At 34.3% G+C, this 20624-nt stretch overlaps 1 protein-coding gene across 11 annotated transcripts in view; it reads left to right on the forward strand.

The window, feature by feature from the left end:
* MEF2A (myocyte enhancer factor 2A) overlaps positions 1-20624 on the forward strand; it is a 174135-nt gene that overhangs the window by 14826 nt on the left and 138685 nt on the right. For all 11 annotated transcript variants that reach the window (XM_030764025.2, XM_089906888.1, XM_089906889.1 and 8 more), the window contains exon 2: positions 10903-10988. The gene's annotated coding sequence lies outside the window, so the exon portion shown is untranslated. The remainder of the gene's footprint in view (positions 1-10902; positions 10989-20624) is intronic.

Raw genomic sequence — 20624 nt, forward strand, 5'->3', positions numbered from 1 at the left:
ATTAATGATGTGCTTTTGGAATTCTCCACCTGGCTTTTTAATGGTGTTTAAAGGCAGTCAGTACCTATGCCCAGCTGTCTGTCTTTGGAACCTCATATATGAGCTTTCATTTCTTTTTTCGTAGCTTCCCCAAGTCTTAAGTAATGACTTGACAGGCTCTCTATACAATTTCTTTTTACTGCCCTACCCCTTTTCTTTCAGCTGGCAAATATGGTAGCCCCAAAGCAATGTCCATTGCTCTGCTCCCTTACCCCTTCCTTTAGACTCTATTCCTTTTCTATTTTCACTACTTTAACTATTGTTTCTGTATTGTTGTTGCAGAAATATAAACACATTTAAGATATAGCTCTTTGCTTCTAGTAGGTAATGGTGTAGAAAGGGTAAAACCCCATTAGTTACTATACTACATTAATTACCAAGTGATGTGTAAATCTTAGACACAAGGCATGGATTAGGGAGTTCAGGGAAGGAAGAGTTCAGAAGTGACCAGGGAATGCTTCATGGAAGAATTGATATTTGAGCTGGATGTCAGGTTTTATTGTCAGAGGTATAGAAAAGATATTTCACATAGAGAAATCATTTTGAGCAAAAGAACTAAAACAGAAAAGTGAGAGGTATGTATTGGACACAGTTTGGCTAGATTGGAGGGTGTTTCAGAAGTAGAAGATGGTAAAGTGGGAAAGAGAGCTTGAGACCAGATTGTAGAGCACGTTGGATGTTGAGCAGTTTGGACTTTGTTCTTCAGCTAAGGAAGAGCTGTTGAAAAGTCTTTTAAGCTTGGAAGTGACCAGGGCTGTCTTTAATATGCCCATATAACAAGATAACAAAGATGACATTATGTCCTTCCTTATTAATAAAGCTTGGTTCTGTAAAGAATAATGCTCAACAACACTTGTTTAAAAGGACAGTGCTAGTCTCATTCTTAATTTGATTGTTTGAAGGAAATTGGTGGGAATATATGCCTTTCAAGTAGAAGACATGAATAAAGATAGATGATTCTCTTCTCATTCTCCTCTGTATCTCACTTCTTGATCTCCTTTCCCAGGTCAGGCCAAATGCTGTGCTTTCCATAAAGAACTGATTCCTTCCATTTAGAAGAGTTTTCTTTTGAAATCCTTATAGTACTTCTTATCTGTCTTGTTGTACTTACCATGTTTGACCTTATAATAAAGGGAGTAGGTGTATACATAGTGCATTGAAGGTTTTTATGCTTGTGTCTTAGTTGTTCTTGCATTCTTTTCATGTAGATTCTCAGTAAATATATAGTAATCTATTAAGTTTCTGTCTTTCACATGACCCTAGATTTTACATGAGGATTTGTGCTGAACTAAGGTTTTGGACTGAACTTAAAGTCTTTAACACTGCTGGTCTAGATCAGTAGTTCTCAACATGTTTTTTGCTGTGAGATACAGTAGATGAAATTTTGACACATGGACTCCCATGCATCTACTTAGCAGGGAAGTAAAATGTTACAGTGATTTGTAATTGCCACAACTATCCTAGGATTTGTTGTCAGTGTAACAAGTAGTAGATGATGTATATAGTTCTTAGGGCAGTAGCTTTAACTCTTCCCAATTCTCTTCCACTTAAGAAGGCATACCAGAATGCAAGGAAAGGTAGTACTATGAGGATAATCTGAAGCCCCCTCTCTCTATTTTATGGTTCAAGCAGCACTTTAGAAGTATCAAATTATTTGCAATAAAAATCCCAAGTTATAGTATCCATCTTTCAGCATAACTTTAGGGTTTGGATTTCTTCTTTTCCATTAGTGCAGATATTTTTGTTGTTAGTATTTGTTTGAAATGGGTAGAATCCTATTTTGATGCGGATTAGACTGGTAGTCTGAGTATTACTCCTGGATTCCATTTCATTTCTGTTAAGTTTTAGAGTTTGTGTTTCTAAAAAGACCTCTGAGGCCTCTTCCAGTTCAAAACTTTAGGAAGTTGCAGAATATCGCAAATATGGTGTTCAAACTTTTTCTAGAATCTGGCCAACATCCTTATTAATACGGACATCTGTTTGACACACTTTGCCAGCTTACCAGACTTTAACCAAAGTGATGTATATTTGGCCATTTTTTATGTTAAGTGCCTAGTGTCACATTTTAAAGTGTGCTCGTTTTTGAACTTTGTTTTTTTGTGGACAGAATATACTTTTTGTTATTGGGGTGTAGGTGGTTGAGGACTGTAAAAATGATAGGTTCCAGTAACTATATGCCTGACAAGGAATACTAGGAGTGTTAGCCCTTAGTTTGGGTTGAGGCGCGTAGAACAAGTGGAACTTCAGCATTTAAGAAGTTACATCCTCCACTTGATGAATGATAGCATTATCAGAACATGTAATAAATATTAAATACCAGTGTGTACGCTTCCAGTATGGTTGCTGATTATAGATTGGGGGTGATAAATTATTTGGGAAAATAAAATAGGAACTAGTAATTTACCTAAAATGCCTTATTATTTGTGGCATAACCACCGGTATGCGTATCGTTATGGGGAAGATGTTAGATACCATAATGAAGTAGGATGATAGAAAAGAAAATGTGAAGGCACTCTAAGTTATTTTATTATAAGAGTAGAAGCTAAAAATAAACACATATACCCACACAGAAGCTTGTATACCAATGCTTAGAGCACCATTACTAATAATAGGCAAAAAGTGGAAAGAAATGTCCACCAGCTAATGGATGAATGAATAAATAAAATGTGGGGGCTTCCCTGGTGGCGCAGTGGTTGGGAGTCCGCCTGCCGATGCAGGGGACATGGGTTCGTGACCCGGTCCGGGAAAATCCCACATGCCGCGGAGCGGCTGGGCCCGTGAGCCATGGCTGCTGAGCCTGCGTGTCCGGAGCCTGTGCTCCGCAATGGAAGAGGCCACAACAGTGAGAGGCCCGCGTACCGCAAAAATAAATAAGTAAATAAAATGTGGTATTTCCATAGAGTAGAATATTATTTGGCAATAAAAAGGGATGAAGTATGAATGCATGCTACAACATGGATGGGTCTTGAAAACATTGTTAAGTGAAATAAGGTAGTCATGGAAGATTATATATTATATGGTTCAATTTATATGAAATGTCCAGAATAGGCAATTCTATAGAGACAAAAAGATGCCTCACTGCTTAGGGCTGGGGTGTGGGGTGGGAATAGGGAATGGGGAGTGACTGCTAATGGGCACAGGTTTCTTTTAAGGGTGATGAAAATGTTCTGGGATTAGTGGTGATGGTTGCACATTCCTGTGAATATAAAAAAATTCAGGTGTATACTTTAAATGGGTGAATTGTATGGCATGTGAATTATATCTCAGTAAAGCTGTTTGCTTTTTTATTTTTTAAAAAAGAACTGAGGCTGTGTGAGGAGATGTTTTGGACCTAATGGGTACTTTGGGAGATATAGATGGAGGTGGAAGGGCATGGGGGAAAATAGGCATTTCTGGCATTAGTATACTATCACATTGTAACACCAATGCTACCCTCTCTGTTTGCTGGCTAAGAATGTAATAGGTTGTGTTTTAGTGGGCATTGTAAAAGAACGCAGCTTTTTAACCTTACCTAACGCTGAGACTGGAATTGTGCATTATTCCACTTGACAGGATTAGTCTTGCCTTTCTCTTATTTGTGTATTTTTTGTCATATTAAATTCAAATGTTTTCCTGTTTTCAAGGTAGTGCATAATTATGTTCTGCACATCTATCCATACTACACCCTGCTTTGCTCTTTTTGTTCACACCTACTCACATTTGTGTCATCTTTTTACCTCCTGTAATTGGAACAGTCCCTAGTTTCATGTGTGCTTGAAATCACTTTCTTTCTTAAATGCTTGCTTCTGTGAAATTAACTGACTTGAAGATACTGTTTCTTGTGGCTTAGTCTTTTTATATGTTTATAAATCTATTCTTTTAAGGCCTTATTAGTATCGTTTTTAATTCTAGAGTCATTCCAAATATATTCCCAAACTTCTCATTTGGCTTTTGCTGTATGTAGTGTTTGCCTTTCTGATTTCTTCAACAGTGATGACTCTTTAATAGGAACGATGCTAGCCAATTGACTTCCAGTGGCAGTCTCCATTTGTTCCATTTGCCCCCTTTTCTGGGTTATTTCTTTATGAAGCTAGCACTTATTGAGCTCATACTGGCAGTATGCGAAGTAATAGCGTAGCATATATGCTTATTTAATAACAACTATTTAATTAATTTAACAACTAAATTTATGAAGTATACAAACTATTACTACACTGTTTTACAGATGAGGAAACTAAAACTCAGAAGATAATGATGATTGTTCTTGATCTTAACTGTGTAAAGTCAGAAAAATCTTTTAACTATGTATGTATAGCTTCTCTGTGTTGAGTATCTGCTTTCGTAATGTGTATGTATTTGTACGTATTTGGTGGTTGCTCAAAGTTTTGCAAATTTATTCCTAAATGGAATCATACAGTATGTACTCTTTAATGTCTGGATTTTTTCCCTCACCAAAATGTTTTTGCAGTTCATCCATGTTTGTGTCTATCAGTATTTTGTTCCAGTTTACTGTTGCCTAGTGTTCCTTTATATGTTTATACCACAATTTCTCCATTCCCCTTTCATGGACATTTTGGTTGCTTCCAATTTGGAAATAAAATTTTCTCCCTCTCATTCTTTGTGCTATTTTTGTCATCCATTTTATGCTGCATGTTTTTACTTTTATACGTTATTGCTACATTTGCTTTAAAAACCATTATCTCTTTAAAAAGTAAAAGTAAGAAAATAAAAGGTAAACTCACATACTTACCATTTCTATTGGTCTTCCTTTGTGTAGAAATAGGTTTCCATCTTTTGTTTCTCAGAGCAGTTTCAGGTTTACAGAAAAACTGAACAGGAAGTACAGAGTTCCTATATACTCTCTCTCTCTTGTCTCTCCCCCTTCCCTATTATTAGCATATTGCATTGGTATGGTACATTTGTTAGAGTTGATATTGATGCATTATTATTAACTAAGTCCATGGTTTACATTAGGGTTCATTCTGTTGACAGATTCTCAGCTTTTGTCTGAAAATGTTTTTATTTCTCCACCTATGGAGGATATTTTTGTTTTATGTAGATTTCAGTTTACAGGTTTTTTTTTTTTTCTTCTTAGCACTTTAAAGGCGTTATTCCTTTGCTTAAACTTGTTCACATTACTTTCTGCAAGGAGTCTGTGGTAATTCTTTGTTCCTCTATATGTAATGTGTCTTCCCCTCACTTTGGTTGCTTTTAAGATTTTCTTTATATTACTGGATTTCAGCAGTTTGATTGTTAATTATGTGCCTTGGTACAGTTTTTGTGTGCTTAACCTGTTTTTTGTTCATTGAGTTTCTTGAATATATGGGTTCAGTTTTCCTCAGATTTGGAAATTTTTTGGCCTTTGTTTCTTCAGATATTTTTTCTATCTCTCCTTCTGGGACTACAATTACACCATTTTTAGACTGCCCTTGATATTCTCACAGGTCCTTGATGCTCTGTTCTTTGTTTCTTTTTTTGCTTTCTATTTTCACATCTTCAATTTAGGGATCTTTTTTTCCTACACTGTAGAATCTGTTGCCAAGTCTATCTAGTTGTTTTTTATTTGAGATACTATATTTTTCTTTAGAAATTCATTTGATTCTTTTCAAAATAATTGTCTTTTTTTCTGTTTTTCATTAAATCCTTTAATATATTTATAAAATTTTAAAGCTTATGTCTTTAAAGATATCATCATCTTGTTTCTGGATCTGTTTCTTTTGTCAAATTTTTTTCCCCTGGTATAGGTTACACATTTTTCCAGTTTCTTATGTTGAGTAAGTTTTGATTGACTCTTGGATGTTCATCATGCTGTTGTCTGGATTTTGTTGGTTTCTTCTCAACAGGCTTAAATTTTGTTTTGGCAGTGTATTCCATTTCTTATGAAAAAGTAGTAGTAGTTTAGCACTGCTACTAAGGAGGTGATTCTGCATCAGCGTCTACTCGTTGCGCCAGGTTTCAATGAGATTTTTCTTTCCTCTAGTTGGAATTTGAACATCTCCAAATCTTATGTAACCTCTGGTAACTTTTGAGCCTACTGCTTCCTAGTCATTCTTTGCCTGGCCTTGTAGAGTTTCACTTTACTAATGCTGCAGCTTTATTTTCAGCAAAAAACTGTGTTGTCAAGTATGATAGCAATTAGCTATATGTGGCTTTTGAGAGCTTGAATTGTGGCTAGTTCAAATTTAAATATTCTCTAAGTATAAAACATACTGAATTTCAGGAACTTATGGAAAAACGATGTAAAATACCTGTTTTTTAAACCAATTGTATTCTGAAATGATAACATTTTGAGCATTCTGGTTAAAGGAATTATGTTAAAATTAGTTTCACCTGCTTCATTTTACTTTTTTTAAAAAATTTACTTATTTTTTATTTTTGGCTGTGTTGGGTCTTCATTGCTGTGCATGGGCTTTCTCTCGTTGAGGCAGGTGGGGTCTACTCTTTGTTACAGTGCACGGGCTTCTCATTGTCATGGCTTCTCTTGTTGCAGAGCGCGGGCTCTAGAGTGCAGGCTCAGTAGTTGTGGCGCACGAGCTTAGTTGCTCCGAGACATGTGGGATTTTCCTGGACCAGGGATCGAACCCGTGTCCCCTGCATTGGCAGGTGGATTCTTAACCACTGTGCCACCAAGGAAAACCCATTTTACTTTTAAAATGTGATTATTAGAAAATTTTAAATTACATTTTGGGCTCATGTTATGTATGTTTTGGACAGCGCTGCTGTAGAATCCTCTGTGCAGATTTCAGGTGCAGTTTGTCTTCTTGAACTGTATTCTATTACTTTCCCACACAGTTTCCGGCTTCCTTAGCCTCCCTAAATTTCAGTTTCTGCCTCTTTTACTCGCTTAGTCCACCATATTCTGCTTGGCTTCTCATTTCTGCACTGCTCTCCTGACTCTTCATTGTAGGGTTGCGGTCTCCAACCTTTCTGGCACCAGAGACCGGTTTTGTGGAAGACAATTTTTTGATGGGACGGGGGGATGGTTCAGGTGGTAATGCAAGCGATGGGGAGTGGCAGATGAAGCTTCGCTCACTCCCTTGCCCGCCGCTCACCTGCTGTGCGGCCTGGTTCCTAACAGGCTGCAGGCCAGTTGCGGTCCGTGGCCCCCGGGGTTGGGGACCCCTGTTGTAGGGGACACTTTCCGTTTTCTCAGGTGTTGCAGTGCTGAGCTCCTTGTTGTCCAGTGTTTTAAAATTATGGTTTTATATATATATATGATCAGTTTTCTCGTTGAGTTCACTGGGAGAGCATGACTGGTACTAGTTACCACATCATGGCTAGTAGCAAAAATCTTTTTAAGGCACGAGTAAGTTGATGACCACATATGAGAACATGAATTAAAAACACCATTTTTAAACCTCAGTTTTGATTACAAAATGAAATTCATCTTTGAGCAAATAAATACTTTGTATTGTGTTTATAGACTGTACTTTATGTTTTGGGTTTTTTTTTTGCCTGCTTCATTTTTATCTTAATCTGGATTGATTTTTAAAGCTGTGTGTTTTCATATAGAAACCTATTTTCTTTGACACTACGTTATGCTCAAGGCAGAAACTTTGATAATTTCCAAACATAAAGCAGTAATTTTCTTCATAATTGTATCGATAATTTTAATCAAGATTTGAGGAGATACTTTTTAGGCCCTCAAGATTTGAAACTAGGAATGTCAGTATCATGTCAGCAGCACTTTGGTTTCACTTTGCTTTCTAGTTTATTGGCATTCACTGATTAGGCACTTAAATAACCAGCAAATATGGCAAGAGATAGGAGTTAGGGAGCAAATTACTTATTTTAGGCCATTCAGGTCTTCAGTTGTCAGCAGTTGTGCTGGGTTTTGTCTGTTTGCTTTGTAAAGCGTATTTGGGACGTTTGAAGAAAGGAGTTTTGAACCTTGGTCATTTCACTTAACCCTTTTTTGTTAATATGGAAAACTGGAAGATGACAGTAACTTGTGCCACAGTATAAAATATGATATTCAACATTTGTCACTGAAATGGTAATGCCTTCAAAGGTCTCATTTGTTTCAGAGGACCTTTTTTAAAAGTTTTCTTTTTTTTAAATGACCTCTCCATGTGCTTTTTGTGATATTGTTTGTGTAATTTTTAGTTCTGGTAGTTGTCATATAGGAGCTTAAAATGTATTTTTAAAGTTATAGAGAATTATCACTGTTTATAATTTTTGTTCACAGCAGGCGCCGACTTGTTATTTGTCAGGATGTCTTCATATATAGATATTGATGTGCATTGTATATCTGAAGCCGCTCAAGTGTATCAGTCCTCTGAGGCTGATATGCTTTGCTCTCTTTTGAGTCTGTTGCTATAGTATGCATTCGTTTATTTCACTTATTAAATTTATTCAACAAAAGCATTAACTGAACTGTGGTTAAAAGCATGCCTGGGTTCTAATCCTGGCTTTACCACTTCACTGGTTTAGCTTTGTGACCTTGGCTAGCTGCTTCTTAGTCTTTCAGTTTCGTCTTGAGGATAATAGTGAGGTTATTGTTGGCTTTACATCACTTAATATGTGTAAAGCAATTAGGCTACTGATTAGCATATGATAAATACTTAAATGTTATTGCTGCTGTTGCAGTTATTATTACTATTATTGTTATGTTAGGCCTTTCTTGGACACCTTTTCTCAAATTTTAATCCCCTCCATATGACAGTACTTCCTTCTCTGCTTTATTTTTTTTTCATTAAGGACTTTCCACTAGCCTGCTGTATACACTATATATCCCTTATTCACTGTGTGCTGTAGGTCTCCCCCACTAGAATGTAAACTCCATAAAGTCAGGAATAGATATAGGGATTTATTCCTAGCACCTAGAGAAGTGTCGGGAGTATATTGGATGCCCAGTAAATGTTTTCTGAATGGATAATGTTGAATTGTGTGCCAGGTATTGACTAGATATTGGGGATATAGAAATGAAAAAAGTGCAAAAAGGTTTCTTCTCTTAAAAAGCATGTAGTATAATAGAAGAGACTCATACCTACAAAACTAACTATAGTTATTTTGCCCCATGTAAGTGATGGTGATGGAAGTGGTAAAGGATATCTGAGGATGGCCTCATAGAAGGTGTCAGTTGAACTGGACATTTGATCCAGATAAGGAAGGTTGTTTCCAGGCAGAGGTAAAATCTTGAACAAAATTACAGAGTTTGACAGTTTGGGCAATGGCTTGTAGTCCAGGTTAACAACAGTGTAGGTTAATTAGAAGTAGAGGGAGCTAGGAAATTGGTTGGGACCAGGTTTGGGAAAGATAGCTGTTAGAGGTACAGGTTGTCTAGCTCTTACCTGGACAGAGTAATGGGATTTTTGATGTTCAATATGTGAAATTTAATGATAACTGGCTGTAGCACTAACATTTTAGTTTTGGTTTTATTTTTTGAAGGTGAGAGTGTATTTCTTTATAGATTGTTATAAACGAACTATAAAAACTTGGTTTTTAGAATATTGCTTTTTAGAAACTATTTGAGAGCTGTGTACAAAACAAACTTGTCAATAATGGTTAATTTATAGAATTGAGGAATTAATATTTTTTGAATTAAGAATGTGTACCACGTGTGTAATTAAATTTTTATTTAACCTGTTATTTCCCATGGGTCAAATTGCCAAACTTTAATTCCTACTGTGGCACTGACACAAAGCTGGTGTCAAAATATATTTAAAAATAATTAGTTTTGTTTAGAATGAGAACACATGAAAAATAGTTTCATTTTGAATTATTGGATTTTAGAAATTGGTAATGTATTGGTATTTGAGGAGATTGTTCTGTATTTCGGTACAATTAGACTAAAAGCTGAAATTGGCTTTTTAAAGCAAGCTCCTTTTAACCTTGGCAAAAAAAAAAAGGCTTATTTATGTGTGTGTGTGTGTGTGTGTTTTAAAGTTCAAGCTTTTAAGGCTTAATTCGTTAATATAAAAAGAATATTTGGCAGACTGTGGCTCCCCCCCTCCTGCTTCTAGAGGGGTTGTACATTTCAAATAGAAACAAAATTGTAGTATCACAATAATTAGTATTGCTGAACAAGATTCAAAAGACTGGTGTTTGTGTGGAGAAATTACCGTTTTCATTTGATGAAGCAGATTTACTTGGGGATTGTCATAATTACCCAATCATGCAATTCTAAATTATTAGATTAGCATCATAAATTGATCCTGGCCAGTCAGGGTGAGGAGAGGCTTTTACCATCTTTCTCCTTCTACCTAAGTGTCTTGCTACTATTTCCAAGCAAAAGTGTAGCAGGACTGGATTATTCTTTATGCACTACTGCATTGGTTAGCATTTATTAGTGTTCCTTTATTAATGTGAATTATTGACATTAATCTGTTTTATATTTGTTTTTGGCATTTTTATGTTGATTTTCATTTCATTGTTCCCTTTAAAAGAGCGGAAGCTATAAGTATACACATAGCATTTGAATATATACACATTTTATGGCAATGCAAGTCACTGACCCATTGACAGTTTTTTTTCTAAATGAGAACGTAATACAATGAACATTTTCAGAATGTAACTATTTTATCAAAACGTAAATTCAGTAGGCTGTGTATACCAGTTAAATATAAAGTATATCATGTGATATAGAGGATAGGAAAGTGGGACCTAGGACACCAATTTGTGAATCTTGGCATGGATAGAATATTACTGAACATTTAAGTAATACTTCCTGAAAAAAATGGATTAGTGACATTAGCAATGCCCAATTGGCTAACATTGTGTTTTTATTATACAAATTTTAAAAAATTTATTTTTCTATTATTCAGTAAGTATTAGTGGAACTATCTGTTGATTGTTGAAATTTGTAGTAATGAAATTATATTTAATTTTGTTTTAGAGTTAAGAATAATTACTAACCCATCTAATATTTTTTTCTTTATTAAGGAATTGGATTTTGTGAAAAAATAACAAAGAAGAATTCTCTGCAAGGATCACATCTAAGTGCACTTTTTGCTGATACATCATTTCTAGTAAGACATTTTTCCTTTTTTCTATGTTATGAAGTAAATAAACAAAATGGGAATTTTTTTTTTTTAATAAGACTGTCTTGTGACCTTGAATAGCAGTCACTTCGGAGCTTATTTTGGGGATTAAGGTAGATTAATTAAGGAAATTCATAAAATCCTGTTGAATATACATATATATGTATGTGTATATACACACACACACACCCACACACACACACACAAAATATACATAATGTGGTATAGTGACAGTTTCTCATATAGTGGCATCGCTGAGATAATCCCATACTTTTACATCTTTTCCACTTCCATTTTCCATGTCCATTACATGTATTTGAAAATAAGGAAAAAAAATCTAAAGTCCATATTTACTGTGACAGTAAGTTGGAGGAAGAGAGGGTTTGAGGACATGAGTTACGTATTATGAGGAGAGATTTTCAAATGAAAGACAAAGTGGACAAATCTAGCCATATTTCTTGAAAGGTGGAAGGGTTGAAGAAAAAAATTAAGCAAATTTAAGAAATCTTTTTAAAATGTAGACTTTTTTTGTGACTTTGAATTTTTTGCCTTAAGTCGTAGGTCCACATTTGCAAAGCTCTGGAGTAGACAGTTTTGATTTAAAAACTTACATTGGCCTAGGTTAATGGTTCCAATATGCTAGTAAGATGTGTAGTTCTCCTCAAAAAGCTTTCATAAGAGAAACTTCACTTGAATTCTACCTTCTATTCAAAATGGAAAAGAATTAATACTACGATATTTTAAAATAATGTAATTTCAGAAAATGTTAGGGGATAGTTTTTGGTGTGTTATATATAATATGTGAGCATTCTGAATGTTAGATACAGTTGATCAAGCCTGATGGTTATGTCAGTAAAAACTTGGGAAAGCTACTTACAATATTTGCTCTTGTTATTCTTGTTTTAAGAATACTTTGCTGTTTAACGTTTAAATTTTTTCTTGAATAATAAAACAGTAGAAAGAACTTTTATGAGCTTACAAAATGAGTTTTTGTTAAAATACTTTATTTCAGTGTCAGTTTCTTATGCCCACATATTTTTCTTTTTAAACCTTGACTGCAGAACAGCCCATTTTATGATATCCTTCAGTTTGGGGAACTAGGGGAAAAGATATTGTTTTTCCAATTGAAAAGTATCCTTCAGTCGAAAAATTGTATATATACAGGAAGGATGGGAATAATGAAGTTTAGTTCACATTTTAAAATATAAACCTTGGTTAGTCTTCTGTATATCTTTTAATGTTTATTTTTTTTCTTTTATCTTTTTTACATTTCTCATATATATATATATATATATATATATATATATAGTTCAGTAACTGCTCAACACTGAGTGATTTGAATTAAAGCACTATAGGAATTTAGACATTCTCATTCCAGAGAATTTCACCTATAATTTCCCTATAATTCTGTACCTTCTCTGAACCTCCGTGATGGCTCTGAGCATAACTTCAGTTGTTATATTTGGGTTATGTTTAAGCTTTTGGGTATCCTCTATGATACTTTTTTCACTAAGTTCTGAAGATATAAGCAGTGTCTTATTCTTTATGGCAGGTTTTGCATGGTTCTGAGGGCTGTGATTGAGTTAAGAGCTACTTGTTTTGGAGTTACTCTGAGTACTTAGATGGGAAACACTCTTTCCTTTTGAGTAGTTTCAAATACTGACTGAAGAACTTCAGATTTGTTTTCCCTATAATTCTGCCCTAATTCTGAGTGGAAATTGGAGGAGTTGGCACAGACATTGGGCAAAATTTTTTCTACCTTTTTTCTTTTCCTTCATGTCTTAGAACTGCTTTGGGCTCTTATATTTTAAGTGTTTGGTCCCGGTCCCCTTTGAGTTAATTTTTATATATGGTATTAGGTAAGGGATGAGATTTATTTCTTTGCATATGAAAATCAAATTGTTCAAGAAGCATTTCTGAAAAGGTTATATTTTCCCCTACTGAATTACTACCTTGGCACCTTTGCTGCAGATCAGTTGACATTATATGGGGGTCTATTTCAGGATTCTATTATGTTCTATTGATTTATGTATCTATCCTTATGAGAATACTGTACTGTCTTGATTACCATAGCTTTATATTAAAATCAGGTAGCGGGGCTTCCCTGGTGGCGCAGTGGTTGAGAGTCCGCCTGCCGATGCAGGGGAGATGGGTTCGTGCCCTGGTCCAGGAAGAGGGAGATGGGTTCGTGCCCTGGTCCAGGAAGATCCCATATGCTGCAGAGCGGCTGGGCCCGTGAGCCATGGCCACTGAGCCTGTGCATCCGGAGCCTGTGCTCCGCAACAGGAGAGACCACAACAGTGAGAGGCCCGAGTACCGCAAAAAAAAAAAAAAAAAAATAAGGTAGTGTAAATCCTCCACGTTTGCTCTTCTGTTTCAAAGCTGTTTTTCTATTCTAAGTCCTTTCCATTTCTGTGTATTTTAGAATTAGCTTGTCATTTTCGACAGAAAAGCCTTAGTGGGATTTTGATTATGAATGCTTTTATCATAGAGGCTAATAGGGAGATAGTTAATCTCTTAAGGATGTTGAGTCTTCTGTTGTGTGAATTTGGTATATTTCTCCATTTAAGCTGTCTTTAGTTTCTCGGCAGTATTTTGTAGTTTTCAGTGTAAAGGCATTACACGTATTTTGTTGAATTGATCTCTGTTTTCTATTTTTATGTTGTTGTAAATGGCGTCTTAAAATCAGTTCCCGATTGTTTGTTGTTAGTGATAGAAATATAATAGATTTTTACATAAACCTTTGTAATTTATGATTCTGCTAAACTCAGTAGTTATGGTGGCAGTTTTGTGTATTCCTTCAAATGTTCTGTGTAGACCATCATCTTGTCTGTGAGTAAAGACTATTTTACCTCTACCTTTTCAATTTTTGTACCTTTTATTTCTTTTGCTTGCTTTATTGCACTGCCTAGTAGTCCCAGTGCAATGTTGAATAGAAGTGGTGGGCTCACATTGTTGCCTTACTCTTATTTATTTATTTATCTATTTATTTATGGCTGTGTTTGGTCTTCGTTGCTGTGTTGGGTCTTCGTTGATGCACCTGGGCTTTGTTGTGGTGCATGGGCTTCTCATTGCGGTGGCTTCTCTTTGTTGCAGAGCATGGGCTGTAGGCATGCGGGCTTCAGTAGTTGTGGCTCACGGGCTCTTGAGTACAGGCTCAGTAGTTGTGGCGCACAGGCTTAGTTGCTCTGTGGCATGTGGGATCTTCCCAGAGCAGGGCCTGAACCCGTGTCCCCTGCATTGGCAGGTGGATTCTTAACCACTGCACCACCAGGGAAATCTCTGTTGCCTTACTGTTGATCTTAGGTCAAAACCATCCAGGCTTTTACCATTAAGTATGATTACCATCATACTTAATGTAGGCTGTAGGTTTTTTATAGATGTCCTTTATCAGATTGAAGAAATTCCCTTATATTCGTAGTTTGCTGAGAGTATTTTTTTTCTTATTATCAGTGAGTATTTTTATCAAATGAATTTTTATCAGATGCTTTTTCTGCATCTTGAGATGATCACATGTTTTTTTTCCTTTTGTCTGTTAATGTAGTTGATTGATTTTTGAATATTGAATGAATAAATCATACATTTCTGAGATAATCCCCACTTGGTCATGATGTGTTAATACTTTTTATATATTGCTGGGTTAAATTTTTTATATTAAGAAGCCATTTATTTTGGTGAGCTATCCCAAGAATTATCTCACTTTCAATCTTTTTAGGTCTGTGATACAAAGGCATAAAATAATTCCGATGTTGAAGCCTTGAAGAAAGTTGTTACAGATAATAGACAAAAATTGCAAATATGTAAATGTTTTCTGGTATCTTGAAATAAAGGTAATTTTGAGTTAAATTGTTGTGTAAGTTCAGATTTGTGTTAATGAGAGATTTTTTTCATCTGTGTTCATAGTAGACATTGGTATGTAGTTTTTTAATAATGTCTTTGGTTTTTGTATCAGGATAACAGGGTGAGTTGGAGAGATTTCCTCTTCTGGAAAAGTTTTCATACAGTTGGTGTTATTTCTTCTTTAAGTGTTTGGTAGAATTCACCAATGAAGACCACTGGCCTTGGAGTTTCTTTGTGGGAAGGTTTTAAACTATGAATTCAATTTATTGGATTGATATTGGGCTATTCAGATCTGTAATAATTCCTTTTGAATAAGCTTTAGTTTTTTGTGTCTTCTAAGGAATTTGTCTGTTTCATGTAAGTTGTCTAATGTATTGGCATGAAGTTTTATGTTACATTTCTTTATTCTTTTAATGTTTGAAGGATCTGTAGTGATACCCTCTCTTTCATTCTAGTATTTGAGACCTTCCTACTTTTTCTAAAGGAGTATTTAATATTTAAAACGTTTCTCTGTCTGCATTCTGCAAAGTTTCTTTACGTGTGTTTGTTTACATGGAGTTAATTTTTAAGCTCCTTTGTGATTTTTTTTGGACCTATATAATTTCCAAATATTTCCTAAACTTTCCAGATATTTTTCTCTAATAGGTTTTTAATTTAATTCTTTTGTGGTCCACATGTCTTGCTTTGTGGGTTTATTATAGAGTGCAGAATGTTGTCTGTATAAATGTTTTGTGTCCACTTAAGAAGAATTGTATGCTGTTGAGTGGAGCTTTCTAAAAATATTAGGTCAGATTGATTGATAGTGTTCGTCAAGATTTATCCCTTCTGATTTTCTGTTTGTTTACAGTAATTGCTGAGAGAAAAGTCAACTTTAATTATGGATTTGTCTGTTTCTCCTTTCACTTCTGGTTCATGTATTTTGAAGCTCTTTTAATAGGTGCATACATATCTTTTTTAAAAAATGTATTCTTGATGAATTGGGTCTTCTATCTTGTCCCTCTCTATCTCTGGTAATATGTTGCAAAGTCATTTCTGAAATAGCTTGTATAGTTTCTGACAGAAAGTCTGCTGTTATTTTTACTTTGTTGCCTCATATGTAAATTTTCTATTTTGTTTGACTGCTCTTCAGTCTTACAACTGTTTTAGTGACTATGATGTCACTTGATTATAATGTGCCTTCATATGGTTTTCTCTGTGAAAATCCTGTTTAGTTTTTTTGAGGTTTTTTTTTTTTAAACCAAATTTAGAAACATACTGACCACTCTTTTTTCAGATATCCCACTTATCCCAGGTGATATTTTGGAGGGGAGGGAATTTCAGTTATACTTTTGAGATTGTCTGTCTCAGCACTTAACTCCCCCTTTTTTTTCATTCTTCTTTTCCTCTCTGTTTTATTTGGATGGTTAATGTCATGTCTCAAGGTTCACTGATTGTTTTTTCAATATATAATCTGTTCTTAATATCATCCAGTATGTGTTTTGTTTCTAATAATTATTTTTTATCTCTGGAAGTTTTATTTTTCATTTTTCTCCTCATCATATTCTTATTTTTCTTTACCTTTTCTAACATATAAAACTTACTTATAATCATTGTTTTAATGTCTTCATCTGTTAATTCCATTAACTTTATCGTTCCTGGTTCTCTATATTGATTGCCTATTATTATTATGGGCCACATTTCCTGCTTTTCGTTGTTTGAATGCTGGACATTGTTGGGTATAGCGATTTTTTTGCACTTTTTATACAGTGTTGAACTTTGTTTTTGTACACGTTTAAGTTACTTGGTATCAGCTGAATCCTTTTGAGGCTTTTTTTCTTTTTTTTTAAAAGCTTTGTCAGCATTGGTCCAGAGTAGCTTTTATTGTGGGGTTAATTTGGTCATCCATTAAGGTTATGTTTTTCTGAGGGTTATAATCCATTTTGAGCATTATTCTCAATTCATTGTAATCCCAATGGATATTATAAAAAAATTTTATTAGTTTCTGTTTTGTGTTTTAAAGGAAATTTTGTGGTCTTCCCAAGAATAGCTTAGTCACGAAAAAGAAGATCAAATCAGAAGACTTTCTCTACTCAAAGCCTATAAAGCTACAATAATTACTTTCGTGAAATAATGCCACAAGGATAAACAAAAGAAATAAAGAGTCTGAAAGAGGGTCAGTTTGTACATGCGCACTTACTTTATGACAAAACTGGCACTTTAGAGTGGCAGGAAAAGAATTATTCAATACATGATATTGGAACAATTGGTGATAAAGCAAAAATATGACTCATACTCTATACCATATGCAAAAATCAATTAAAGATTGATTTGTACATCTCAGCGTGAAAGGCAGAACTATAAAACTTCAGAAGCTAAATGTAAGGAGAACATGTTCATGATCTCTGGACAGGAAAATATTCTTAGAAAGAAGTAAAAAGTGCTGATATAAATAACACAATTTATAAGTTTGATTACCTTAAAATTAAGAAACTTTGTTCTTGCAAAGTCACCATTAGAATAGAGAGGGAAGGCAGGGTGGAAGATGATATTTGCAACACATGTAACAGACAAAATGTATATATCAGAATATTCAAAGCACTTCTGCACATCAGTGTGACAAAGACAAAAAATCCAATAGAAAAAGGGGTAAGAGACATAAAAAGGCACCTTCTGGTTTTTTTTGGCTGCACGACACAGCATGTGAAACTTCCCCGATGAGAGATTGAACTCACATCCTCTGCAGTGGAAATGCGGAGTCTTAACCAGTGGACCACCAGGGAAGTCCCTTAAAGGCACTTTCTAAAAGAAATACAAGTATTCAAGAAATATGTGAAAAAGGTGCTTAACTTCATTAGTAATCTGGGAAATACAAATTAAAACTGCAAAGAGGCTCCGTAAAACACTAGAGTGTCTGAATTTAAAAAGTAGATTGACAGTACAAGTTTTGGAGAGGATGTTAAGTTATAGCAACTCAGTAAACACTGCTGGTAGGAATGTATGTTACTACAACCGCTTTAGGAAACAGTTTGTTACTTGCTTACCCTGTGACCCAATAATTTCCTTCCATGAGTATACCCCTGAGAGTAGTGAATGAACATGTGTACCAAGAGATATGTTGATAATATTGGTGGCAGCAGTGTTTTAGTAGCTTCAGACTCAATTCAATATTCATCAACAGTTGATTGAATAAAATTGTGATATGTTTATATATATATAACATATATATGTTTATATATATATTTATATCTGTTTATTTTATAGCAATAAAAATGGATGAACTACAGCTACATACTACACAGGTAACACAAATACGTTTCTCAATAGAAGCTAGAAACAAAAAAATTCATTATTTGTGATTCCACTTATGCAGAGTAAAATCAAAGCACATAAAAATAAAAACACGTAAAATGTATACATTTCATGCTTGTGTATATTTTATGTTAACACCAAATATGCCAGTTCCTAGTTGTATTGCATGCCTACCCATATTGCTATACTTCTTTTCACATTCATTTAGAAATCTTCTGATTCTGAATATAATGGTATATGCCAAATCATATTTATCTTTATAAATAAAGATAAAGTTAGACCTAGAACAGCATTTATATACAGGTTTGATTCAGGTGATACAAGGTTAAAAGATTTAAATGTATTTAGTATTCGTAATAATATAGAGAATGGAGATGGTTTCTAGTAAGGATAATTTATCTTTTTACAGGATGCAATTATTGGCAAAGGTTTTTTTCCAGAAATCATTATGATCTGGGATAGGTATAAGAATCTACATTTTAAAAATGACAGAGTGCTAATATTGAAAGTGAGTTGGTGGTGGAGGACTAGAATCTCATTCTCATTTTCACACCTTGCCTTGATGTGTCCTTTATTTTTTCTGTGTGTCCCATGTGAAGACGACATTGCTCTTATGTATGTGTAATTAATCTTGGAATGAAAGGTCATGAATGGATGGGATTTAGTCTTAATAAGGGCAGTTTACAAAATATCCTTTTTAATAATAATTTTAATAATATGGTGCTTATCTCTAAGGAGCCCAAGGTGCCCTGTGGTTATATCCTCATAATTTCCTGCAAGAGTTTCAGCTATATTCTTGCTCCACTTTGTACAACTGATTTGAGGTAGTGAAGATGTGAGTCACTAAAAGTCACATGGCAATTCATTGGTATATCTAGAAATAAAATACACATTTTATAGGCTGGTCATTCTGATAAAAATTTCAGTTATAATGTCTTTTTAGTCAGTAGATTGGATTATTTATCATGATTAATAATTTGTATCATTTAAAAATGTGTATCTTTAAGGAAACACAATTAAAAAAAAATCTTCAAACTCCCTGTACCATTAAATGAAAGGAATGATAGTGACCTTAAAAAGATTACTTCTAGTTTCCGTCAAATTTAGTTAATACATAATTTTTCACACTATATGTTGTGTAAAATAAGTTGTATATTTCTCTATTAGGAATAGGTTCTTAACAATATACCCCTAAGCTCTCCTCTAATTTTTTAGCATTCAGCTTTAAAATGTCTCTAATCTGAATATATAACCAGTTATTAATCAGAGAAATCCAAATAAACTGGAAGGATACCATTTTAGAAGTTTAGATGATTTCTCCCCTCCCCGAACCTATTTATGTTTTGCTATATTAACGATTTTACCTAAAACATTCAAAATAAACTCACAGTGAGAAGTGATATTTTGGAGTTAATGATTTTAGGAAGGGTACCAATATTTAGTATTTCAATTGTTCTAATTTTTCTAAGAACTAGTTGTTTGGATGTGTTACAGCCAAGTCACAGCTAGCCCTTGCAAAGTTAGAAAAAGGCTCTTCTCCCAATTTTAGGTGGATGCTGCCCTCTGCTAGGGTTCAGGGTTTAGAGAGTGGAGAACAAACTGGATTCAGTCCCCACTTGCCTTCTCTTGGCCCTATGCCCATATGCAGGGTACAACCTCCACCATTGTTCAAAGTGCCTTGAGTCATAATGATTTCTTGCCTTTCTTTTGATAGACTTATATCATTTAAATTGCTTTTCAGGCCAGAATATCTATCATGATACCCATGAATTTGTTAAGCAGTCCCTTTTGTGGTTAGTATGGGATTATTTTCTCAGTGATATCTATGTTTCATACTTTTATTGATCATATGTTAATGTTTTTGAATTTTATCTAAAATTTATAACCAAATATAAGTCAGAGCTTTATAAAATTAAGTGTAATTGTTTGTAGGGCATGTTCTGCCTTTATGAAAGTTATATAATACAGAAAAACTTTTCAAGTAATAGCTTTAAGTTCAAAGTAAAGTTTGTTTTCCTTATTGAATCATACCTTTAAATACTGAGTAGTAGCCATCATTAAGTTCATACAACATATTGTATTTTAAAAATGTGTAATTAGATATAGCATGTGCATTTCTGGCTGAAATGGAATGCTTTGCTCATTTTCCATAAAGTAATAGTTAAATGATAGTCTTAAATTAATTTAGAATTTGAATTTCTGCCTGGATTTAATTGTTTGTAAACAGTAATAAAAATATCCTATTTTACAGTGAAGAAAAATGTCCTTGTATTAAAAGTAACTGAAAGATAAATCTGTAAGAGCAAAGAATCTCTAATCACATTGAAAATTACAGTAAGATAGTCTCCCTCAAGTTCGTGCGACTAAGAGAATAGCGGTTATTTTGTTTAAATAGTTAATAAGGGAATGCAAGACATCATTTGTGACTGTGTGTATGTGTGTGCACACATGCGTGTGCATAAGGTAGTTGCATTGCCCAGTACTGAAATTGGGATT

Source organism: Delphinapterus leucas, chromosome 2 (genome assembly GCF_059928025.1).
Source record: "Delphinapterus leucas isolate spDelLeu-1000000601 "Yukka" chromosome 2, BTC_Dleu_Yukka2, whole genome shotgun sequence".
In the NCBI taxonomy this organism is placed as follows: domain Eukaryota; kingdom Metazoa; phylum Chordata; class Mammalia; order Artiodactyla; family Monodontidae; genus Delphinapterus; species Delphinapterus leucas.